The sequence below is a fragment of the Microcaecilia unicolor genome, chromosome 7, assembly GCF_901765095.1.
Source record: "Microcaecilia unicolor chromosome 7, aMicUni1.1, whole genome shotgun sequence".
Taxonomy (NCBI): Eukaryota; Metazoa; Chordata; class Amphibia; order Gymnophiona; family Siphonopidae; genus Microcaecilia; species Microcaecilia unicolor.
This window is the reverse complement of record NC_044037.1, coordinates 43,804,783-43,830,966: the sequence shown is the minus strand read 5'-3', so window position 1 is coordinate 43,830,966 and position 26,184 is coordinate 43,804,783. Positions and strand designations below refer to the sequence as shown.

General features: G+C 44.5%; 1 protein-coding gene across 4 annotated transcripts in view; it reads left to right on the top strand.

Annotated features, from left to right (window-relative positions):
• Window positions 1-26,184, top strand: part of LOC115474359 (integrator complex subunit 6-like) — a 170,139-nt gene that overhangs the window by 11,582 nt on the left and 132,373 nt on the right. Inside the window, exon 1 of one of the 4 annotated variants that reach the window (XR_003942839.1) lies at window positions 19,815-19,888. The exons of the other annotated variants lie outside the window; for them this stretch is intronic. The gene's annotated coding sequence lies outside the window, so the exon portion shown is untranslated. Of the gene's footprint in view, window positions 1-19,814; window positions 19,889-26,184 lie in introns of those variants that run through there. 4 annotated transcript variants of the gene reach the window in all.

The window sequence follows — 26,184 nt, the reverse complement described above, 5'->3', positions numbered from 1 at the left end:
GGGAGAAAGGGGGCCACTAAACTACCAGGGAAAGGTTTTTGAAGTGGAGGCAGGGGGTGGGGGAGGAAATTGGGCAGATTCAGACCACCACTAAGGGTTTTTTTTTTTAAATGCCATTCTTCTGTCAGTACTTGAGCCAGTCACTGCTCAGGCATTGACAAGAATGGTGACATTCCCGCAGTTAGCTGTGGATTACTGCCACGTTTTTAATTTGGTGGTAATTTGCATGCTCATTGCATATAGCATGCTGGCGCTATTTTTTCCACGTTAATTCTGCATTAAAAGCGCTACCCTGTGCTGGCTGTACCACATGTCTTTCAGCATTGGTCCCAATGTGAAGTATATATCATGGGTCCCAAAACATAACATTTCCACCTCCATGCTTGACAGTGGGGACGGTGTTCTTTGGGTCATAGGCAGCATTTCTCTTCCTCCAAACACGGCGAGTTGAGTTCATGCCAAAGAGCTCAATTTTTGTCTCATCTGACCACAGCACCTTCTCCCAATCACTCTCGGCATCATCCAGGTGTTCACTGGCAAACTTCAGACGGGCCGTCACATGTGCCTTCCGGAGCAGGGGGACCTTGCGGGCACTGCAGGATTGCAATCCGTTATGTCGTAATGTGTTACCAATGGTTTTCGTGGTGACAGTGGTCCCAGCTGCCTTGAGATCATTGACAAGTTCCCCCCTTGTAGTTGTAGGCTGATTTCTAACCTTCCTCATGATCAAGGATACCCCACGAGGTGAGATTTTGCGTGGAGCCCCAGATCTTTGTCGATTGACTTTCATAAAGATCAAAGTGGTAGTGGTGATGGCCTTTCTCAGTAAAGAAGGGATCAAGGTTCATCCATCCTGGTTTACTGGTTGATCTGGGCTGATTTGAAGGAGGATGCTGTGGCAGCCACTTTAAAATGATTCAGAAATTATTGGAGAACCTTGTTTGGTTAGTAAATTATGTGTAGAGCAGTCTGTTTTCCTCATTCCTAGAGTATCTGGAGGCAGGGGGTCCATGGCAGCAACTCTGAAGATGCTCTGGTGGATGAGATCCTACATGAGGTCTCTACAGTAGACACTTCTTTCTAGCTGGTCCCCCTGTTCACAGTCTGCCCTTTTGGGGTTGATCAGGAGCTCTCTTATGGTGGTCCCTATCCCTCCCCCCCATCGTAAGGGCATGGACTTGGAATCTCTCAGTTGGGTAGCAGGCATGACCAGTGCCAGCCTCTGATGGAGGGCTTACTGTTAAGGGTAAGTGGCACAGGGAACTTGGTCCACTCAGGAGACAGCCTTGTATATCAACAGACTGAAATTCAGGGTAGTTCATCTAATGCTGGTGAGCTTTCCTGCTAATAAGGGGTGTGGTGGTTTGGGTTCTGTCTGACAAGTGCCAGAGCAACAGATAACAACAGGGAGGGGGCACCAAAAGTGGATTGGTAGCAGAAGAACGTGCCTTGCTGTGTCAGTCAGTAGAGAGCCATCTGATAGCCAGTTTGGCATTCATTTTGCTGGGGTAGAAAATGTATAAGTAGACTTTCCCAGTTGGAACATTCTGGACCTGGGTGAATAGTTGTTGAGCCCCACAGTGTTTAAATGGTGGTGGATAACTGAGGTCTGCTGGTTTTCTTTTTTTTTTTTCCTTTGTTTATTTTCCTTTTATTGAAAAAGTAATGTGATAATACAGAATTGTCAATGAACAATACAACCATAAACCAGCCCCACTGACTAGAGCATAGAAACAAACGCTAATAACAGTTTAGCCCCCATTCCCTCCCCCTCCCCTTCCCCTCCCAAGATGGAACTCTCTGGTCTGGGTATCAGATGAGCAGGAGGCATCCGGACGAGAGGGCCACTTAACATATAAGTCCCAAATTTTATGGTATTTAGTTAGATGTCCCGTGCACATAGCTGTGAGTCTTGATATCAAATGAATACTGTCCAGCTTACGTAAAATTGTTTGAAGGCCAGGGAGAGTGGGGCTCTTCCAAGCCGCCGCTAAGACCATCTTACTTGCCACAAACACCTGTGTGGCAAATTGGTGAACAGGCTTTTTAACTCCATGAGGTTTAAAGTGCAAGAGGCAAGAGTCCATTTTCATAGGATTACTAACTGCATCTACATTAAAGATAAATTTCAAAACATCCACCCAGAACGTCTGAGAATGCGGGCAGGACCACCAAACGTGAAACATATCTCCCTCTGAACCACACTGGCACCAACAGAGTGCTGAACCGGAGTGGGACATCTTGGCAAAACGCTGGGGAGTATAGTACCAACAGTAAAGTATTTTGTGCCCATTTTCCGCCATTGCACTTGAAATAGAAACCTGAAGCAAAGATTTAAATGCTTGTTCCCATTGTGAGAACTCTATGCTACATCCAAAGCTTTCTCCCACTTAGACAGTACTCAATAGGGTTACGGAATGAGAGGAGAGCCCTATATATTCTCAAAATGCCCCCTCTCCCTCTCCCACACATAAGCCCTTGTTCAATTAGGGTCTTGGACAAGCTTAAGTCACCTCTTGCCCTACGTACGATAAGATCTCGCAGCTAGTAATATTGAAAGGCATGCAAGGGAGAAAGCCCATACTCTTTACATAGCTCTTCAAAGGACAAGACTACACCCTCCTCCCATATTTGACCCAACTCGCAAAGACCCAGGCCCTCCCACAAGCGGTAACAGGAATCCTGGGTACCTGGGGTAAAGTGGGGGAGCAAAGCGGATAAACGTGTGCAGAAAATATGTATGGCCTGGGAAAAAATTTCTCGTATTCTACTCCAAGTTGTCAAAGGCCACTGGAGCAGAGGCGGGCAATCTCTGATTATCTCTCCCAGAACCTGTCTAGGTAGCCATGATATTGCTCTCAGTGGGTGAGGGTTTAACCACCCCTGCTCAAGCCGTTTCCAAATCTTCCCTGTACCCTGTAACCAATCTGCCAATATTCTAAGATGGGCTGCTTGGTAGTATAATAGAAACGATGGGACTCCCATCCCCCCCCCCCCCCCCCCCCCCCCGTGTTCTCAGCTGGTACATCACCTCGTTACGCACCCGCGGAGGCCTTTTCTTCCATATGAAGGAGAAAACTCTACATTGTAAACCCTGCAGGAATTTGTCTGGTAGGGAGATAGGCAACGCCATAAATACAGTGGTGGAAATAAGTATTTGATCCCTTGCTGATTTTGTAAGTTTGCCCACTGACAAAGACATGAGCAGCCCATAATTGAAGGGTAGGTTATTGGTAACAGTGAGAGATAGCACATCACAAATTAAATCCGGAAAATCACATTGTGGAAAGTATATGAATTTATTTGCATTCTGCAGAGGGAAATAAGTATTTAATCCCTCTGGCAAACAAGACCTAATACTTGGTGGCAAAACCCTTGTTGGCAAGCACAGCGGTCAGACGTCTTCTGTAGTTGATGATGAGGTTTGCACACATGTCAGGAGGAATTTTGGTCCACTCCTCTTTGCAGATCATCTCTAAATCATTAAGAGTTCTGGGCTGTCACTTGGCAACTCGCAGCTTCAGCTCCCTCCATAAGTTTTCAATGGGATTAAGGTCTGGTGACTGGCTAGGCCACTCCATGACCCTAATGTGCTTCTTCCTGAGCCACTCCTTTGTTGCCTTGGCTGTATGTTTTGGGTCATTGTCGTGCTGGAAGACCCAGCCACGACCCATTTTTAAGGCCCTGGCGGAGGGAAGGAGGTTGTCACTCAGAATTGTACGGTACATGGCCCCATCCATTCTCCCATTGATGCGGTGAAGTAGTCCTGTGCCCTTAGCAGAGAAACACCCCCAAAACATAACATTTCCACCTCCATGTTTGACAGTGGGGACGGTGTTCTTTGGGTCATAGGCAGCATTTCTCTTCCTCCAAACACGGCGAGTTGAGTTCATGCCAAAGAGCTCAATTTTTGTCTCATCTGACCACAGCACCTTCTCCCAATCACTCTCGGCATCATCCAGGTGTTCACTGGCAAACTTCAGACGGGCCGTCACATGTGCCTTCCGGAGCAGGGGGACCTTGCGGGCACTGCAGGATTGCAATCCGTTATGTCGTAATGTGTTACCAATGGTTTTCGTGGTGACAGTGGTCCCAGCTGCCTTGAGATCATTGACAAGTTCCCCCCTTGAAGTTGTAGGCTGATTTCTAACCTTCCTCATGATCAAGGATACCCCACGAGGTGAGATTTTGCGTGGAGCCCCAGATCTTTGTCGATTGACAGTCATTTTGTACTTCTTCCATTTTCTTACTATGGCACCAACAGTTGTCTCCTTCTCGCCCAGCGTCTTACTGATGGTTTTGTAGCCCATTCCAGCCTTGTGCAGGTGTATGATCTTGTCCCTGACATCCTTAGACAGCTCCTTGCTCTTGGCCATTTTGTAGAGGTTAGAGTCTGACTGATTCACTGAGTCTGTGGACAGGTGTCTTTCATACAGGTGACCATTGCCGACAGCTGTCTGTCATGCAGGTAACGAGTTGATTTGGAGCATCTACCTGGTCTGTAGGGGCCAGATCTCTTACTGGTTGGTGGGGGATCAAATACTTATTTCCCTCTGCAGAATGCAAATAAATTCATATACTTTCCACAATGTGATTTTCCGGATTTAATTTGTGATGTGCTATCTCTCACTGTTACCAATAACCTACCCTTCAATTATGGGCTGCTCATGTCTTTGTCAGTGGGCAAACTTACAAAATCAGCAAGGGATCAAATACTTATTTCCACCACTGTAGATTTTCTTGGCTGAAAATTGTCCTCCATTCAGTGGTTAAAAGTATGCATATATATTTCATGTTACATGTATTTGTAGTCGCATGGAAAAGGAATGAGGCGGGGGGGGGGGGGAGGCAAAATATTTAAAACAAATAGGAAGAAATATTTTTTCACTCAATGAATAGTTAATCTGTGGAACTTGTTGCTGGATGATGTGGTAACTGCAGTTAGCATATCTGGGTTTAAAAAAGGTTTGGACAAGTTCGTGGAGGAAAAGTCAGACACTGCTTGCCCTGGGATTGGAAGTTTGGAATCTTGCTACTAATTGGGGTTCTGCCAGGTACTTGTGATCTCGATTGACCACTGTTGGAAACAAGATACTGGGCTAGATGGGCCATTGGTCTGACCCGGTATGGTATTCGTATGTTCTTATGCAGGAAGGTGTGCTTGAATGGTTTCCTCCTGGTAGGGGAATTTGGCACTAGCATTGAACCTCTGAGTAAGAGAAGGGGCTCAAAGTCTGAGATGGCCTTCAAATGAGTGTGACAAACACCTAATCGGTGAGACTTAGCATCTCTGTGCATCAATGGGCAACTTCTTCAGTCCTGCAGAGAATTATTAAACTGAGTGTGGTTCTATTTCACACATTAAACTACTGGTGGCAGATTGGAAACACACCTACACCCAGTAACCACATAAGCAGTGGTGATATCTAAAGCATAAACTCAAAACAAGGAGATCCATGAACATTTCATGATACCTATTTCCTGCAGATGGTCAAGTACTAAACGGAAGCATTTGAAATACTCAGATGTGAGCCAGTGGCAAGGAAGCTGTCAACATTGAATCACAGCGATTTCTGACCCCCCCCCCCCCCCCCCTGAGAAGTCAGATTTTTTTTTTTTCTTTAGAGAGAAGCAACTTGTTTGACATTTTGTCATATTTCAAAGGGCAGGGCAGCTTGATGACTTAACAGATTAGTTAGTTGAGGTACTCTGTTTCCTTATATATATTTAAAAAAAAAAACAGGGAGTGTAATTGTAAAGGATGTAAGGGGCACAAGAATTGTGAGCTGGGTGCTTGCTATCCCTGGAGGAAATATGAATGCAGTTGGATGAATGACTCAAAAGTTTGTTTTGACAAGGAGGAGGGACTGATAGACCTGATCTTATAAGGCTGATTTCTCTGTATGAAACTAGGTTCATAAATCCATTAATATCTGGTTTCTTAAATTTTTTTTTACAGGCAGCATCTCTTTCAGTTTAGAGCTACTTTTTACATAACTCAAACACAGAAAATATTTTAATTAAATAATAATAAAGTGATATTAACCCCCCCCCCCCCTTACCAAGCTGTGTTAGTGGCTACCAGTGCTGTAATGCTGACACAGCCCATTCAAGTGAATGGCCTGTGTCGGCATTACCGCATGACAGCTGCTAGCGTGGCTTTGTAAAAAAAAAAAAAAAGTGGGGGGTGTAATAGTTAATAGTTCAAAGCCAGCTATAAACTTATCAATTGAATAGTAGCAAATATACAGTTCACTTTGTAATTAATTACAGTGTTACTTTAAATTCTACAAAATTAAACAGCAGCTTAAGGTTCTTAGAGGCTCAAAAAGCATCAACCTACCCTTTCAACTGAACTGCTTTTATCATCCCAGGCTGAAAAGGACACCAGCGTGGGCAGGGTGAGAAATGCTGGGATACCAGGAGCAGGCTGAGGTCAACTGAGGCAGGTGGTGGTGGTGGTGGTGGGGAGTTGTATTTTGGCTCTGAGAAATACTTTTCTCTTTTGTGCCACAGTTAACAAAGCAGTACAGTTAAGTAGGATTCATAGTCCAGTCAAGTAGCTCATAAAGATATGAGCAGAAGTTTAGAAAATGTAAAGCCAAAGACATTTTGTTTTAAATTTCATGTAGGAGAGAAGGTTGCTATTTTTAAGACAACATCATTGGTTATGAATACAGGCAAGGGCAATTTTTAAGGCTCTAGCAATAGTACATGGTTCAGCGCCACTTCATATACAGAAAATAATTGAGGTACATTGTCACAGCAGAAGTGTATGATCTGAAGGACAAATGTTGTTGAAATTGCCAACAGTATGTGAATATAGGTTGTTGAGACCATAAGGGATAGAACATTGAAGGGCAAATTACCGGCACTGTGGAATAAGTGCCAAGGGAAGTAAGAGAGAAAAGTTAATACCTGCTATTAATAAAAAGATTAAAAACCTGACTGTTTCAGGAGTATTTATTGAAACAGGAGAAAGTAAATCTGTGGTGTTTAAAAAGGACTTTATTACACCCCCAACATATAAACTCAATAAAGTTTTGAATTTGGATTAGATAATTATGTTGTATAAAGAAATGTTGCAGTTTTTAAGATTATGTAATCTATCTTGAACTTTTCATAAGGCAAAGCAGAAAAATACCCTTTTTTCCTAATTTTTGAGCACAACAAGGAAGACAGGCATAAAGAACTGGGTCTACAAAGAGTTATTAAGGGTATTTGGAAGGAAGTTACAAATCACAAAGATAAATTTAGATATTGAGAGTAACCAAAGTCCTGCTCTTGGGTCAAACAATGAGAATTATCAATAGATAAAGGCATAGCGAAAGCAAGAATTTTAAACACTTTAATCTGAGGTGTGCCATCCACATTGTACCTGCAGGGAGTGGTGCAGCATTTTTACAGTTTCAATTGCATAGGTTAGGCAGATCTCCCAGGAGAACTTGCTTACTGAGCAATTGAAACCTTAAGATTGGTGCACTGGATCTGATGGTAAATTCGTGGGCAGAGAACTCCAATGCACCTTAGATAGAGGAACAGTATTTAACATCGTGGCAAGTGAATTATATTCTCAGGCAGTCATATTTTTAGGATTTCTGCAATAAATATGTAATGAGAGAGATTTGCATGTACTGTTCCAAGTACCTGTAAATCTCTCTGATGCATATTCATTATGGATTTCTTGAAAACCCAACTGGCTGGAGGTCCCCTGAAAAGGATTTAGAGCCACTGTAATGCAGATCATTCTATAGGGAAAACTGAGTTATACCACTACAAATGATCAACATAGGAATATGTTTATCAATTCATAGCATATCATGTAATGTAAAGCAGTGGTTTTCAAATCAAGTCCTTAACTATCCCTAATAGGTCAGGTTTTCAAGGTATCCATAATGCAGTGAAAAATTACAAGAGGACCTTATGAGACTGGGCATCTAAACGGCAGATGACATTTAATGTGAGCAGGAGGAACCCGAACTATAGCTACGTCATGCAAAGTTCCACGTTAGGAGTCACCGACCAAGAAAGGGATCTCGGCGCCATTGTTGATGATATGTTGAAATGGTCTGCTCAGTGTGCTGCGGCAGCTAAGAAAGCGAATAGAATGTTAGGTATTATTAGGAAAGGAATGGAAAACAAAAATGAGGATGTTATAATGCCTTTGTAGCGGTCCATGGAGTGACCACACCTCGAATATTGTGTTCAATTCTGGTCGCCGCATCTCAAAAAAGATATAGTGGAATTAGAAAAGGTACAGAGAAGGACGACGAAAATGATAAAAAGGGGATGAGACGACTTCCCTATGAGGAAAGGCTGAAGCGTCTAGGGCCTTTCAGCTTGGAGAAAAGACGGCTGAGGGGAGATATGATAGAGGTCTATAAAATAATGAGTGGAGTGGAACGGGTAGACACAAATCGTTTATTTTCTCTTTCCAAAAATACTTGGACTAGGGGGCATGCGATGAAGCTACAAAGTAGTACATTTAATACAAATCGGTGAAAATATTTCTTAACGTGTAATTAAACTCTGGAATTCATTGCCAGAGAATGTGGTAAAGGTGGTTAGCTTAGCGGGGTTTAAAAAGGGTCTGGACAGCTTCCTAAAGGAAAAGTCCATAGACCATTATTAAATTGACTTGGGAAAATCCACTGCTTATTTCTGGGATAAGCAGCATAAAATGTATTGAGCTTTTTTGGGATCTTGCTAGGTATTTGTGACCTGGATTGGCCACTGTTGGGAACAGGATGCTGGTCTTGATGGACCTTTGGTCTGTCCCAGTGTGGCAATACTTATGTACTTAATAAGCCAATCAGCACTGATAATTTCCACTTAAGCAATTATTGACACTAATTGGCATTAATTAGAATTTGCACACAGCTGTCTAAGCATATTCTATAATGTGATGCGTGTAAATTCTAAGTCAGTAGTTGAAAAGGGGGCATAGCCACGGGTGTGGAATGGGCGTGGTTATAAAATACACCCAGTCCACGTGTAATTTAGGCGTCGGCATTTACACCAAGCTGGGCTTTTTTTAGACCAATGATGAATGACACAACCCCAACAGAAGACGCCAAAGTTTTAGTAAACATTTGGGTGTTTTGAAGTCTTTTTCCTCGTGTTTTAATTAGTGAAATGTGACCATATATCTTTTTGGTTGTTATTACTAGACTCTTCATTAATTGACAGTGTTTTCTTATAGCCACCAGCCTAGCCTCTGCTTCTCTTGTTTTTCACCCGTCCTCTGTGGCTGCCATTATGGCCTCCCTCCTCCTTATTAAAACCCACCAAGGCTCACCTCAGGCTATGCTTTCTGCTTCCTCTATGCATGTACTTGGTAATTATATTTCATGGGCAATTTTTTTCCATATTCTTTCTTTGTATTGAAGTTTAATGCGGTTATACACAAAAGGGAAAATGGCTCATAAACCCAAATCATAAAACAAAATTACAGACATAATTGCATCTCATTAAACCATCCCGATGCATATTGTGAAAGTATGATTTAAAAAAAAAGAAGAAGAAGATTTAAACAGAAAGGAGTTCCCGACTGCATCACCTCACCAACAAATAACTACACTATTTTTAATATTTAGATTGTACCTTTTCATTGGTTATGCAAGGAGAGTTCAGGTACAGTAAGTATTTCCCCGCCCTCTGATTGCTTACAGTCTAAAGTATGCTGAAATTTTGGATTAACATGTCCTAATGTTGAATTTTCCCACATGCTAAGCCCAGATATAATGTGGCACAATTTAAGGCTTTTAAACATTTTTTTTTCAGGTCATGTACTAATGTTCACATTAGTGTGCGGTACCTGTAAAAAGATAGCATGGGAGTCCTTACCGCCTCCTGTTTAGGAGGCGGTAAGTGCTCTTGCGATAATTCTACGTTAGCCAGTTAGTACGCGTTAATGCAAATACGCTTCACTTCCACACCCATTCTCTGTCCATGGCATGCCCCCTCCAAAAAATATTTTTTAAAAACTAGCTAGCGTGTACTAACAGCAAAATACTGCGAACACCGTAACTCATTTTGCAATACCTTGATTTGCGTTAGGGCTTAACACCCTTTAGTAAAAGGGCTCCTCAGTTTCCTCCTGCGATAGTAAAGGCTGAAGTGTCGTGCCGCACAAAGTACATGAGAGGGATGCGAACCTTGGATTTCCTGGTACTCAGCCTGCTGCTCTAACCACTATCCAAACACAAGCATATTTGTCCACTTGTTCTCATGCTGCACTTATATTTTCTTACTAACCTGTCACTTCTGTAGCTTCAAATCAGTCAGCATGGCAGTTAGTTGCCACAACTTTTGTTGCTAATTTTGTAGTTCTTGAAGATAGGTATTTTATTGCCTGTACTTTTAAGAAAGACAAGACAGAATACAGTTTATTTATGTTACACTGAATTTTAAAGCATTACCAGTGTATACAGGGTTGGAATTTGTGGATTTTGGACTAGCAGCGTTGCCTGTCAGCAGAGTCCAAACAAAACTGAAATAGAAGATTAAGCTTATCTGCAGTTAGGTCTTTAAGTTTCCTTAATCGTTTGCAAATTTTTATAACTTTCAAATGTACTAAGTTATGACTTTTCCACAGGAAAAATTTAGCTATTAACTTGGCCGAATGTAAAAATAGTCAGTGTGGGCCATTTTGTTCTCTATCTACCATCATTTGCTATGTTACTATGGGGCTTATTGTCAAAAGAGAAAAACGTCCAAAAAGTGGCATAAATCTGCATTTGGACATTTTTTCTCACAAAAAGTCCAAATTGGTATTTTCAAAACCAATTTTTAGACATTTTTCTATGAAGTCCGTCAGAAGTGTTTTCAATTCACAAGGGGGCGTGTTATGGGCGGGATTTGGACTTTTTTCTACCATAATGAAACAAAACAAAAACTTCCAGGGCTATAAGTTGGACATTTTGGTCTAGACCTGTTTTATTACCAAATAAGCCACAAAAAAGAGCATTAAATGACCAGGTGACCACTGGAGGGAATCAGAAATGACCTCCCCTTACTCCCCCATTGGTCACTAACCTCCTCCCACCCACCAAAAATGTGATTAAAAACATTACTTACCAGCCTCTATGCCATCCTCAGAAGTTATACTCAGGTCCATTAGAGCAGCATGCTGGTCCCTTGAGCAGTTTAATGGTGGTTGCAGTGCACTGCAGACAGGTGGACTCAGGCCCATACCCCCCCCCTACCTGTTGCACTTGTAGTAGAAGCTGTGAGTCCTCTAAAACTCACCAGAAACCCACTGTACCCACATAAAGATGCCCCCTTCACCCATAAGGGCTACTGTAGTGGTGTACAGTTGGGGGTAGTAGGTTTTGGGGGGCTCAGCAGACAAGATAAGGGAGCAACGGTGAGATGAGAATCTGGGAGCATTTATTTGAAGTCCACTGCAGTGCCTCCTAGGGTGCCCCATTGCTCTCCTGGGATGTTTGTGTGGCCAATCTACTAAGAATCCTGTCGTCTCCTTCATCCCAATGGCTTGATTTTGTGCTTTTTTTCACTTGGAGTTTTTTTTTTGTTGTTGTTGTAATGGACCAAAAAGATAAACGCACAGTGCACAAACATGTCTAGCAAATAGCCATTTTTGAAAAAAAAAAAAAAAAAGATACGATGTTTTTCTGCTTTGAAAATGGCTGTATACCCCACTTGAACTAAAATCGTCCAAAGTTGGACTTAGACGTCACATTGAAAATGCCCCTCCACGGAAGACAAAAATTATCAGTCTTGTTAAATAAAATGATACTGATGAAGCTGAAAGTTAAATAGAGTAATACAGATGCTTGTATTCTAGACAGCAAGTCTGGGAATACTTTCTGCTCTTAATATTGTATGATTTCATGTTGATTGCATCTGTGCTAACAGCTTGAAAGCAAGTTGGTGTGGGTTTTTTTTTTTTTTTTTTTGCTGTGGTGGTTGTGTGCCATCCCCTGGTTCTGCTTATTTTTGGCAGATGGCACATTGTTTCTCACTTCACTGCAGAGCCTTGCTGTTTGAACTATGCTTTAATATGTAAACCTTTGAATCATCTCATTTTCCTGTCTGATCAGGTAACTGCCAAAATTTCATAAAGGTGGAATTTATGAGGATAAGTATATTTAGGTGCTCATTTTCTAAGCAGATAGACTTACAAAGTTACGTAATAACATATGTAACTTTGTAAGTCTGTGCCTTAATCCTTTTGAGGCTCATTTTCAAAGTGTAATTTAGGGAAATGTTTAGGCATGGAGGCTAGAGGATTATCGATGTGTACCCATACACTGTAGGCTGAGATCATGTGACTATTCTAAGGTGCTGGAGTTGTGTAAGCAGTAGCAGAGAACATAAAGGCAGAAGAAATACATTTTGAGTTTGAAGTTCAGGTGAGCAATTCTGATCTTCAATTGCCCTGCAGGGATTTCAGGATATCCATGATGAAATATGCATGTCTTTGCATACAGTGGAGGCAGTGTATGCCAATGCATCTCATGCGTATGGATATTTTTAAAACCTGACTGACTTGTAGCATTTGAGGACTGGAGTTCCATATCTCTGTGCTAGTATGCTGCTGTCTGAATTTTCATACTAATATCAGTACTCCAGTTTTTCAGCAATGGCATAGCATCAGGCAGACTACATCTGTTGAAAAGAAATGTTTATCTAAGTTTAACAGTTTTACGTTGCTGTTTTTAATGCTACTTACCAAGCGATCCTGTGTCGAGCATTCTGACCCACTCATGGGATCCTCTAGGGCTGATGATGGTTTTATGTAATATCGGGGAGTAGCAAAGGGGAACCATGCCAGCTTCTGCTCAGAACCTTTTGGCTTGTGACTTGGTTTCAACTTTGAATTTTTATTCTTGCTTCATTTCCTTTTGTGACTTGACACATTGATTTGACATTGAATTGTTTCTATAAACTTCTGTTTATATCCACTGGGTGAGAGTGCGAAGATTTGTATCTTAAAGTTTTGAAAAGTCAGCTATTGAATATACATAGTAACACTTTCAATATCTCCTGGAGAGGTAAAGAAATATAATCTACTTCTTCCATTACGTCTCTTCCCACTATTCCAGGACTTGTGGAGAATAGTTACGTCTCTCAATCAGCAGGTAGAGTTAGAGAACACAGAATTGAGCTGTGCCATATATCCTCAGTCAGCTAGCTCAGTATTTTCTATGTGCAGCAGCTGGATGGACATACTTTTCAGCCGCTGGTTCTGAGTGCTCTGCTCCTGGTCCAGTTGGTCAGCTGGTTCCCAGTTGAGCTTGGCAGATGCCTGGTGCTTGCAGATTCATATCTGGAGGTTTCAGATCCCTGTCTCTGGTGCCCCGCAGAACCACCCCCTCCTCCCCTTCCTGCCTCTTCTCTCCTGTGCCTACACAGCAACCTTACAACAACAACAACAACAAAAGAACAGAAGTAAGCAAAGAGAGAACATTAAGGCACCTTTTACGCATTGGGAGTTGTCCTGTCATGGTAAGGCTTGTAGAGACAGTGAGTTGGGGGAAGCCAGCAGCGGTAAGTCCATCTAATTTTTCACTCAGATCCACGTTCCGGGCTGTGTTGAGTAATTCTTGTGTGTGTGTATGTTTGGAGGGGGGGGGGTTCTGTCTCAGTGCCTTTGAACAGCGGCAGCTGTGCAGCATGGTGGCTCTCGCTGAAGCTGTTAAACGGTGTTCCTGCTGTGGAGCATGGCGGCGTCTTCAAGTGCATGCAAGCCGGGAATCCTGCGGGATGTGGTTGAATCTGCCAGTGAAGGCACTTCTGCAGACTGTGCACAGCAGCAGGCTTTGCTGGCAGAGTTGGGCTCTCCTGTTCAGATGACATGCGTTTCTCTCAGGAAACCGTAGGAACAGCAGCCAGTTTGGCAGATCAGGCAGGTAGTGGAATCTTGGCTCCTGATCTTCCTGCGTAATCTGCAGCCTCCATTTTACCACCTCATGGCTCAGCAGAGTTGCAGTAATCTTCAGGTGCTCTGTTTTCCCCTGAGTTTGTTTTACATCAGGCATATTTTCTGAAACAAGGGCAGGCTGAGAACCCTTCAGTATCTTTCACAGCTTCCCCTCCAGCTCCCAAGAGGTCTCGTTGAGACCTCCAGGAAGTGGCTGAGGAGGCATTTTTCTCATTCTTTTTGTCAGATGAGGTCTCAGTATGTTTAGAGGAACCATCCATAAGAGAGCCTTTGGAGGGAGGGGAATGACACGAAAATCCTGTGGCTCTTTCATAAGGAGGAGTCGAATTCCTTAATTTCTGAAGCACTGGCAGTCCTTTCCATTGAGAAGTCATTAGTACATAAGTAATGCCATACTGGGAAAAGACCAAGGGTCCATCGAGCCCAGCATCCTGTCCACGACAGCGGCCAATCCAGGCCAAGGGCACCTGGCAAGCTTCCCAAACGTACAAACATTCTATACATGTTATTCCTGGAATTGTGGATTTTTCCCAAGTCCATTTAGTAGCGGTTTTTGGACTTGTCCTTTAGGAAACCGTCCAACCCCTTTTTAAACTCTGCTAAGCTAACCGCCTTCACCACTTTTTCCGGCAACGAATTCCAGAGTTTAATTATACGTTGGGTGAAGAAACATTTTCTCCGATTTGTTTTAAATTTACTACACTGTAGTTTCATCGCATGCCCCCTAGTCCTAGTATTTTTGGAAAGCATGAACAGATGCTTCACATCCACCTGTTCCACTCCACTCATTATTTTATATGCCTCTATCATGTCTCCCCTCAGCCGTCTCTTCTCCAAGCTGAGTAGCCCTAGCCTCCTTAATCTTTCTTCATAGGGAAGTCGTCCCATCCCTGCTATCATTTTAGTCGCCCTTCTCTGCACCTTTTCCAATTCTACTATATGTTTCTTGAGATGCGACGACCAGAATTGAACACAATACTCAAGGTGCGGTCGCACCATGGAGCGATACAACGGCATTATAACATCCTCACACCTGTTTTCCATACCTTTCCTAATAATACCCAACATTCTATTCGCTTTCCTAGCCGCAGCAGCACACTGAGCAGAAGGTTTCAGTGTATTATCGACGACGACGACACCCAGATCCCTTTCTTGGTCCGTAACTCCTAACGTGGAACCTTGCATGACGTAGCTATAATTTGGGTTCTTTTTTCCCACATGCATCACCTTGCACTTGCTCACATTAAACGGCATCTGCCATTTAGCCGCCCAGTCTTTCAGTCTCGTAAGGTCCTCTTGTAATTTTTCACAATCCTGTCGCGATTTAACAACTTTGAATAACTTTGTGTCATCAGCAAATTTAATTACCTCGCTAGTTACTCCCATCTCTAAATCATTTATAAATATATTAAAAAGCAGCGGTCCTAGCACAGCATTAATGTCTGGGGAGCAGCCTGCATCTATTATGAAGGGTGTTCAATGTTCCTCTAAAGCCTTTCCTATGTATTCTGATGTTCAGGATCTGATTACGGCGGAATGGTCTTCTCATACTCAGACTTTAAGGTGGGAAGAGCTATGGCGCGGCTTTATCCTCTAGTTCCTGAGGAAAAAGAGAAGCTGCAGCTTCCCAAAGTGGAGTCCCTAGTTACAGCGGTGACCAAGAAGACTACCTTGCCTATAGAGGGTGGCATTGCCCTGAAGGATCTATAGGATAGGAAGCTAGAAAATGCTTTGAAGCAAGCATTTGAGGTAGATGTCCTGGGTCTTCAGGTGACCATTTGCAGTTCTTTTGTGGTGAGGGGTTGCCTGAAGGGGCATTAGCAGTCTGGACCGCAGGAAGGCCTCCATGCATCCCAGTTAGAGGCAGGTTTGGCTTATTTGGCAGATGTTGTTTATGACATTCTTTGTGCCATGGCCAAGAGCACATCTTTGGTAGTCACTGAGCGTAGACAACTCTGGTTGAGGAATTAGACTGCTGATGCAACTTCTAAGTTGTGCCTGGTCAAGCTGCCTTTTAGAGGCAAGTGGCTCTTTGTAGAGGATCTCAGCAACCTAGTTAAGCAACCAGGAGAGACTAAACCCCAATGATTGCCTGAGGACAAGCCTAAAGCATCTGCTCAATCATCTTCATGGTCCTCCTGTCAGAGGTTTAAGGACAGTAGGCACTACAGGTCTGGCCATCAGCAATTTGGCCAGAGGTCCCACTTTCAGTCACAGCAGTCTTCCTTTCATGGAGACAGGAAGTCCGCTATGCAGTCGTCTTGGGGGGGGGGGGGGGCATACCTCCCAGCCTTAGCAATGCTGTGAGGCCAGCCCACTCTTTTTCTTTTCTGGTTGGAGGTCAGCTTCAAGAGTTCCAAGAGGAGTGGACCAAAATTACAGCAGACCAATTGGTCTGGGATATTCTGAGGGAAGGTTTCAAGCAAGAATTCTGCCCAGTCGCTCCTCACTTCTTAGTCTCCTTGTTGAGGAAACTCCAGAGTGGCTCAGATTCAAGTTACCATAAATTCCTTGGTGGCACTTTTGAGCCATTATCCTGCTTTATAATCGAAAGAGAAAAACGCCTATATTGCGACCCAAATCGGGAGATAGGCGTCTTTCTCCCGTGGGCGCCCAAATCGGTATAATCGAAAGCCGATTTTGGGCGTTTCCAACTGCATTCCGTCACGGAAACAGGTAAAGTTGACTGGGGCGTGTCGGAGGCGTGGTGAAGGCGGAACTGGGGCGTGGTTATCGGCTGAGGAGAGATGGGCGTCTTTAGCTGATAATTGGGAAAAAAAAAAGGCGTTTTTACCACGATTTTGGGTCACTTTTTTTGGACCCTTTTTTTTCATGAACAAGTCCCAAAAAAGTGCCCCAACTGCCCAGATGACAACTGGAGGGAATCGGGAATGACCTCCCCGGACTCCCCCAGTGGTCACTAACCCCCTCCCACCAAAAAAACCCCACTTTAAAAACTTTTTTCCAGCCTCTATGCCAGCCTCAAATGCCGTACCCACCTCCATGACAGCAGAATGTGTTCTATCCTGTGACAGCCTTTCCCTGGTTCTGATGTGGCTCTCGGGTGAGTGTGACACCTTTTCTGTTATGCGCACTGCAGAGTCACATCAGCAATGCATTGTGGTGGGTGGTAGGGTATTGGGCTCCGTGATTCCACTAGCTTGTGGCAAATGCTCACGATGTTGGTAGTTGGTAGGCTCTACTCCCATGGTGCTTTTCCCCCTGCTTACTGGGTCAGAGTGTGCCCTGTTTTGTTTCCGGTAGTCCATGAGGTAGTGGCCATTTTTGTAAGCCAGTTTTAGATCCCTTTCACGTGTTAGCCATGTGACAGAACTTAGTTCTTACCTTGAATGTGGCTGAAAGAGGGGCATTGTACACTATTCTGCCAGCTCTGACCTGCTGCTCATCTCAGTACCAGGGAGACTCGTTGCCAGTGGGGCACAACCTCTGATCTGCAGTTAACTGTGAGTAAGCGTGCTTATTCCAATAAAGGACGTTTTCGGAGAGATTAGTCTTCAGGTGTCAACTGGTGTGCCAATGTTATATAGCAGCAACAAGTCCTAGAGGCCTGCGTGTATGCAGGTCCCTGGAGCACTTTTAGTGGGTACTGCAGTGCACTTCAGCCAGGTGGACCCAGGCCCATCCCCCCACTACCTGTAACACTTGTGCTGGTAAATGGGAGGTCTCCAGAACCCACTGTACCCACATGTAGGTGCCCCCTTCACCCCTAAGAGCAATGGTAGTGTTGTACATTTGTGGGTAGTGGGTTTTGGGGGAGAGGGGTTGGGTGCTCAGCACCTGTGGTAAGGGAGCTATGCATGTGGGAGCTGTTTCTGAAGTCCACCGCACTGACCTCTAGGGTGCCCAGTTGGTGTCCTGGCATATCAGGGGGGCCAGTGTACTACGATTCGTGGCCCCTCCCATGACCAAATGGCTCGGATTAGGACGTTTTTGAGCTGGGCGTTTTTAGTTTCCATTATCGCTAAAAAAAAACAAACGCCCAGCTGAAAAACATCCATTTTTTCAAAAATACGGTCTGTCCCGCCTCTTCACGTACCCATTTTCGGACATAGACGCCCATGGAGATAGTTGTTCGCGTTTGATTATGCCCCTCCAAGTCTGTTCTGCAGCCAAGCAATTACGGTCGGTCATTGCCTCGGTGCAAGCAAAAGAATTTCTCACTGCTCTTGACCTAAGCCAGGTGTATTTTCATATTCCCATTTGGCTTTCACATGAGCAGTTTCTGTACTTTGTGCATTGTTCAGCCATCACTTTCAGTTCAGGGCTATGCTCTTCAGTCTAGCAACTGAGTGGGTTCAGAATTAGGGAAGCACAGTTTAAATCCTAGTGCAGTTCTTTGTGGTCTTGGGCAAGTCACTTAACTCTAAATTGCCTCAGGTCCAAAGTCGGATTTTAAGCACTCTGGGAACTGTAAAATACATGCTGTACCTGAATGTAACTTGTCTTGAGCTACAACTGAAAAAAGGCATGAGCTAAATCCAGAATCCCTTCCTTTTCTTTTCCTTGTAAAGCTTTGGGTGCTTGTCTGTTTGCTCTGGTGACATTTCTTTTCTAGCATTAATCACTACCTTGAATAGTGGTCCTGACTGGTAATTTTGTCAAGTTTGCTAGTCTTAGAAATCAAGAAAGTTAGGCTAAGAGAGATAAATAATTTAGCTTTATGAGAGTCTAACAGAAAGGAAATCAGGTAAATAGCTGTTTTGATGTCTTACTCCAGACTATACCATATGGGCCCATCTGTAGCATTCCCTCTATGGAGGGCTGTCTGCAGCTTGGAGAACTGCATCTAAAAGCCACATTTTGCTGATGCTTGTTTATTTATATGATGATGTTTAATGAAGGTGTCTTTCAGGGAGCTGGTTTATAGAAATCAAGTGAAGCCCTTACATTCTCAGCTTGAAAGGTAAATAGCCCTGGTAGAATGAGGCTTGCTGAATTCTGGTATCCAGTTTAGATGATGTTGAATTCATAAATACATAAGTACAAAAGCATCGCCATGCTGGGACAGACCAAGGGTCCATCGAGCCCGGCACCCTGTCACCGACAGCAGCCAAAAGAACAAACAATTTGTCCCGCCCATCCTAGAAATACTGTATTATTCGTTCGTCCATTCAATAACATTCTATGGCTTTTTCCTCCAGGAAGTCGTCCAACCCTTTTTTGAAGCCCGCTAAGCTAACCGCCTTAACCACCTTTTCTGGCAGTGAATTTCAGAGTTTAACTACACGTTGAGTGAAGAAACATTTCCTCCGATTCGTTTTAAATTTACCACACTGCAGCTTCATCGCATGCCCCCTTGTCCTAGTATTTTTGGAAAGCGTAAACAGACGCTCCACATTGACCCGTTCCATTCCATTCATTATCTTATAGACCTCTATCATATCTCCCCTCAGCTGCCTTTTCTCCAAGCTGAAAAGCCCCAGCCTCTTCAGCCTATTCTGATAGGGAAGTCGTCCCATCCCCAGTATCAGCTTTGTCGCCCTTCTCTGTACCTTTTCCAATTCCACTATGTCTTTTTTGAGGTGCGGCGACCAGAATTGCTCTGTATGTAGAAATAGTACAGTAAATGATGGCAGAAAAAAAACTTGAACTAACCCATCTAGTCTCTTCAGCAAGAGTGTTGCAACTATCACTCTGTCCAGGTTACCCCCCTCCTTCCTCATGCATTTATTCACATTTATCCATCACTTCTATGTAAATTTTCAAATTGATCTATGATAAAATATTTACACAAATTTTAAAACAAACATCCTATCTCATCAATAATACAATCATCTTCCTAACTACCCCCCACATACTGCTCTTAATTAATACCTTAAACTACCCACCAGTACCTTTATTCTTTATGCTAGTACTAGATACCCCTTTCTGGGGAACAGGCAAAGTCATTTATGCAAAACTAAACTAGAAGGAAAAAAAGAAGAAACGAAAGAAAGAAGAGAAGAGGACGTTTCTCTGGTAAGTGAACATTATTGTGCTTTGGGAGCTTAAAGATTGGGGTATAAAGGATAAATTGTAGGTTAGTGATAGGCAGAATAAAAACATAAAAAAGCAAACTTTGTCAACTAATCTCCATACTCTTTTCCCCCTAGTTTTAAAACTTGACATCGTTTAATGGGACAGAGTCAGCATGGGTTCAGCTGAGGGAAGTCTTGCCTCACCAACTTGCTTCATTTCTTTGAAGGCGTGAATAAACATGTGGATGAAGGTGGGCTGGTTGATGTAGTGTATCTAGATATTCAAAAAGCTTTTGATAAGTTCCTCATGAGAGACTCCTGAGAAAAATAGAGTAATGAAATAGGAGGCAAGGTTCTGGTGTGTATTAGGAATTGGTTATTGGATAGAAAACAGAGGGTAGGGTTAGGTTAAGTGGTTGTTTCTCTCAATCGAGGAGAGTGAACAGTGGAGTGCCACAGGGCTCTGTACTGGGATCGGTACTATTTAACATATTTATAAATGATATGGAAATCAGAACGACGAGTGAGGTGATCAGATTTGCAGATGATAAAAAACTATTCAATGTTGTTAAACATTTGGACTGTGAAATATTGCAGGAAGACCTTAGGAAATTGAAAGACTGGGTGTCCAAATGGCAGATGAAATTTAATGTAGACAAATGCAAGGTGGTGATGCACATTGGAAAAAATAATCTGAATCACAGTTACCTGATGCTAGGGTCCACCTGGGGGTCAGCGCTCAAGAAAAAGATCTGGGTGTCATTGTAGATAATACACTGACATCTTCTGCTCAGTGTGGTGGTGGCGGCGGCCAAAAAAAGCAAATAGGATGCTAGGAATTATTAGGAAAGGGATAAGACTGAAAATACTTATAATGCCTCTGTATCGCTCCATGGTGTGTCTGCACCTTGAGTATTGCGTTCAGTTCTGGTCACCGTATCTGATGTAGCAGAATTAGAAAAGGTTCAAAGAAGAGCGACTAAAATAATAAAGGGGATGGAACTCCTCTTGTATGAGGAAAGGCTAAAGAGGTTAGGGCTCTCCAGCTTGGAAAAGAGATGGATGAGGGGAGATATGATTGAGATCTACAAAATCCTGAGTGGTGTAGAACGAGTAGAAGTATATCGATTTTTTTACTCATTCCAAAAGTACAAAGACTAGGTGACACTTGAGGAAATTACAAATAACTATTTTTAAAACAAATAGGAGGAAATATTTTTTTCACTCAATGAATAGTTAAGCTCTGGTACTCTTTGCTGGAGGAGGTGGTAACAGCAGTTAGTGTATCAGGGTCAGACTCTTTCCTGCTGGTGAGGGGCCTCTCAGAATGGGGCTTAGGACCTAATACTGGTGCAGGGAACTCCTTTTTCTCCAGATCTCCAGAGTTCGTTTTGCTCTTTCTCCAGGCTTTTTTGCTCAAACAGAGGGGTCAGCAGCCCGTTGCTGGTAGGAATCTTGCTGTTTATTCAGCCCCAGAGCGGTCACGTTTGGAGTTTCAGGGGGAGACTGAGGAGGTGTTCTCCCAAGGGTCCCCATTGTCAGTGATGGCCTCACTGTGTTCAGAGGAGCCCTCTCTGGGAGCCCTCGGAGTAGGGTGAGCTCCCTCCCGAGGAGGGGATGATCTGAGAGTTCTTCGCTTATTTCATAAGGAAGAATTGAGCTTTTATTTCTGAGATACTGTTGGCCATCTCAATTGAGGAACTCCCACTGGTGCCTGCTGGGGGGGGCCAGTTCTTGGCCATTATGTGGTGGCTTAGGGGGCTGTCCATGTATCAGGATATTCAGGACCTGATAACTGCAGAATAGATTGCTCAGGGCACTGGCCTTAGGGTGGAGAGGGCCATGGTGCCTTTACCTACTGGTGCTCGAGGAGAAGGACATGCTGAGTCTGTCCAAGATGAACTTCTTAGTGACAGCAGTTGCCAAGGAAACTACCTTGCCAGTCAAAGGGGGCATTGTCCTTAAGGATCCGCAGGACAGGAAGCTGGAGCATACCTTGAAGCAGGGGTTGAGACCGTGACCCTGGGGCTTCAGGTGGCAGTTTGTTCCTCCTTTGTGGCGACAGCTTGTCTGCAGTAGTACCAGGCCACTGACTTGCAGGTCGCTTAGGTGAAGGCTGTCATAGCCTATCTGGCAGATGCCGTGTATGACATGGGCGGTCGCCAAGAGTGTCTTTGATGGTGGCCGCTAGGTAGCAGTTTTGGTTGAGGAACTGGGCAGTGTAAGCAGTTTCTGTTTGGTAAAGTTGCCCTTCAGGGGCAAGTGGCTGTTTGGGGAAGACCTTAGTAATTTGATGAAAGAACTGGGAGTGTCTAAGCCTCAGTGGTTGCCTGAGGATGAGTCAAAGACCTCAGCTCACTCTACGGGACTGTCACAGGCATGGTTTCAGGACAGCAGGAAATATAGACTGGGCTGGCAGAAGTATGGTCAGAGATTCTGTTTTCAGGCCCATCAGTCTTCCTTCTGGGGGGACAGGAAAGCCCTCTTCACAGTCTGCTAGGGCACCTGGTGCCACTAGACAGTCGCAGTGATGCCAGGCCAGCCCTCGTTTCTCTTCCTGTTGGGGGGCACCTTCAGGCATTCTGAGTAGAGTGGGCTATTACTTCAGACCAGTGGGTGTTGGATATTCTACGGAATGGGTACAAGTTGGAATTCTCCTGCCCAGTTGTTGCTCTCTCCTTACAGTCCCCATGTTGAAGAGAAGCCAAAGCGGTTCAGATTTTGGGAACAGTGGCCTCCTAGTTGGAGTTTCAGGTTATTGTACCAGACCCTCCTGTAGAGCAGGGTCATGGCAGGTACTCGGTCTACTTGTGGTCCCGAAGAAGGAAGGCATGGTACGACTGACTTTGGATCTCAAAGGCTGAACTGTTGCCTCTGCGTCTTCCACTTTCGCATGGAGACTCTTCGATCAGTCATTATGTCAGTTCAGGTGGAGGAATTTCTCACCACTCCCAATCTCAAGGAGGCATATTTGCATATTCCCATTTGGCCACATCAGCAATTCTTGCGTTTTGTGGTGCTCAGCCATCACTGTCAGTTCCAGGCCGTACCCTTTCAGCTGACCACGGTGGTCTTCCTTCGGCATCTGGGTCCATCCATACCTGGACGACTGGCTGATTTATGCATCCTTCTATCAGGACAGCGTGGAGGTGACATAACGGGTCATTCAGTTTCTGCAGCCGTTGGTTTGGGTGGTCAATTCTGAGAAGAGCAGACTCATCCTTTTGCATCCCTTCGCAGAGGGATTATCTTGGAGTACTCTTTGACACTCAGAAGGAGAGAGTTCCCCTAACAGATCTCAGGCGCAAGAATTTGGTGTGGCACATTTGCCTGCTTCTTAGTGGGTCAAGCTCCGAGCCTGGGACTACATGCAGGTCCTGGAGTCCATGACAGCGGCCATGGAAGTAGTCTCCTGGACATGCATGCATTTATATCCTCTGCAGGATTCTCTGCTCAGTCACTGGTCCCCAGCTTCCCAGAATTACAGCCTGATTGTCGTGGAGTTGAGCTGCCAGGCAGAGTGTACATTGGTGGTTGTCCCCATGGAATCTGTCTCTCGGTGTTCCATTTCCCATCACTCAGAGGGAGGTGGTGAATACAGATGCCAGCCTCTCGAGTTGGAGAGCTCATTATGGGGTTCACCTGGCTCAGGGAACCTGGTTGGTGGAGGAGTCTCGCTGGCCCACCAACCGCCTGGAGCTGCAGGCGGTTCACTGAATGCTGACTGCCTTTGCTCCGCTTTGAAGGGTTCCCTGGCGCAGGTGTTCTCTGACAACACAACAACAGTGGCCTACATCAACAAGCAAGGGGGGGGGGGGGACATGCAGCAAACATTGGAGGCCAACCTACTCATGGTCTGAGTGGAAAAAAATCTTCTGTGTCTGTTGGTGGCTATATTGTGGGGTCTCTAAATGTGGAGGCCGACTTCCTCAGCAGGAACTCTCTCAATCTGGGGGAGTGGGAACTGTCCATTGAGGCATTTCAGCTTGTGGTGAGTTGCTTGGGGGAGGTCCCTCTCTAGATCTGATTGCAGCAAGGGCAAATGCCAAAGTTCCACGGTTTTTCAGTCATTAAAGGGAGCTGGGGGCTCAGGACCTAGACATGCTTCTTCAGCAGTGGCCAGACACCGGGCTCCTCTGTCTTCCCGCCTTGGCCAGTTGTCACAGGCTGTTAAGGAGAGTGGTTCGGCACCGGGGCTGGGTGATCTTGACTGTTCTGAATTGGTCGTGCAGGCCCTGGTATGTGGATCTGGTGAGACTGCTGGATGGAGACCCACTTAGTCTTCCACAGACTTGGGGTCTGCTCCAGCAGGGTCCAGTGCTCATGGATCCCTTCTCCTTTGGTCTTATGGCTTGGCCATTGAAAGAGATACGTTGAGGAAGAAGGGTTACTCGGAGTTAATCATTGTTGCTCTGCTGCATGCTCGAAAGCGCTTGACCACCTCAGCGTATGCCTGGGTGTGGAGCACTTTTGATGGCTGGTGCACAGAAAGAGGGGTGAACCCTTTTTCCTCTTCGCTCACTCATATCTTGGCATTTCTTCAGTCAGGGGTACAGAAAGGTTTGGTTTTGGGCTGCTTGATAATGCAGGTAGCTGCCTTGGCTTGTTTCAGAGGCCATCTGCAGAATTCCTCTTTGGTGGCTTATCTGGATGTGGTCTGCTTCTTGCAGGGATTCGGCCATCCTTGCGTGCTTTGTGTCCAAAATGGAATCTCAACCTTGTCCTACTGGCTCTTTATAAGTTGCCCTTTAAATATCTCTGGAAGGCCATCTTGAAGGATCTTACACTCAAGGTGGTATTCCTGGTGGCTATTGCTTCAGCGCATCAGATCTCGGCGCTCCAGGCATTGTTGTGTTGGGATCCCTTCCTCCACCTTACAGAGGCCTTGATTCGGATGGGGCCTCTTTTCTGCCAAAGGTAGTCTCGGTGGGTTCCACATTAATCAGTCAGTGGAGCTTCCAGCATTACATAGGGAAGAGGGGGAGGATCAGTTCACCTCCCTGAGGTTTCTGGACGTCCACCGGGTTCTGCTTCGTTATCTTGAGGTCCCAAATGATGTCTGGATATCGATTCACCCTTTTGTTAAGCAGAAACTGGGTCTGATGGTGTCTAAGTCCACCATTGCTAGGTGGCTGAAAGAGACCATTGTTCTGATGTATATACTAAGGGTAAATAAGCCCCTCTGGTGGTGAAGGCTCTTGGGCAGAGTTCAACTGTTTGTCCCCAGTGGACATTTACAGGGTGGTGATGTCGCTTCCAAAGCATTATCGGGTGGAAGTTGCTGCCTGTATAGAAGCAGTGTTTGGGGCATCTGTTCCAGGGGTCCCACTCTGATTAGAGATTGCTTTTGAACATCCTGCAAGTCCTGGAATAGTGGGCTGACTGGATATATATGGAGCAGCTTAGTTCTGGGTTCTCTAGCTCCACCTGCTGGTCGATGGACATGACTATCTTGCAAGTCCTGGAATAGTGTGAAGAACTAATGGAAAGAAAAATATTAGGTAAGTCCTAACTTCTCTTTGTGAGCTCTCCAGAGACAGAAAAATACCTACTGTACCTGAATGTACACTGCCGCGATAGCTTTCAAGCTTGTAGGTGGTATATAAGAAATTAAGCTGTAAGAAATTATAGACCAATTGCATCCATACCCTTTTTAATAAAGGTCATAGAGGGATTGGTGGTGAAACAATGGTAGACTACTTGGAATTTTTTGACATCTTGCGTAACTCTCAGTCAAGGTTTAGAAAAGAATATAGTATTGAAAAGGTATTGGGCATACTGGTATCAGAGGTTAAAACATTGATTACCACTGGTAATTAGGTGTTAGTCATGCAATTCAATTTGTCAGGTGCTTTCAATCTAGTTGACCATGATCTGTTAATGAAAATTGAGTAATTATGGTATCACTGGAAAAGTATGGTGCACAGAAAGGGGCACCCAAGTTTTCCTGAGGACGTCCTCGCAGGACGTCCCGGCGAAGGGGCGGGGAAACCTGTATTATCGAAACAAGATGGGCATCCATCTTTTGTTTCGATAATATGGTCGGGGACGCCCAAATCGCAAAATTTAGGTCGACCTTAGAGATGGTCGTCCCCGATTTTTGGTGATAATGGAAACCGAGGACGCCCATCTCAGAAATGACCAAATCCAAGCCCTTTGGTCGTGGGAGGAGCCAACATTCGTATTGCACTGGTCCCTCTCACATGCCAAGACACCAACCAGGCACCCTAGGGGGCACTGCAGTGGACTTCAGAAATTGCTCCCAGGTGCATAGCTCCCTTACCTTGTGTGCTGAGC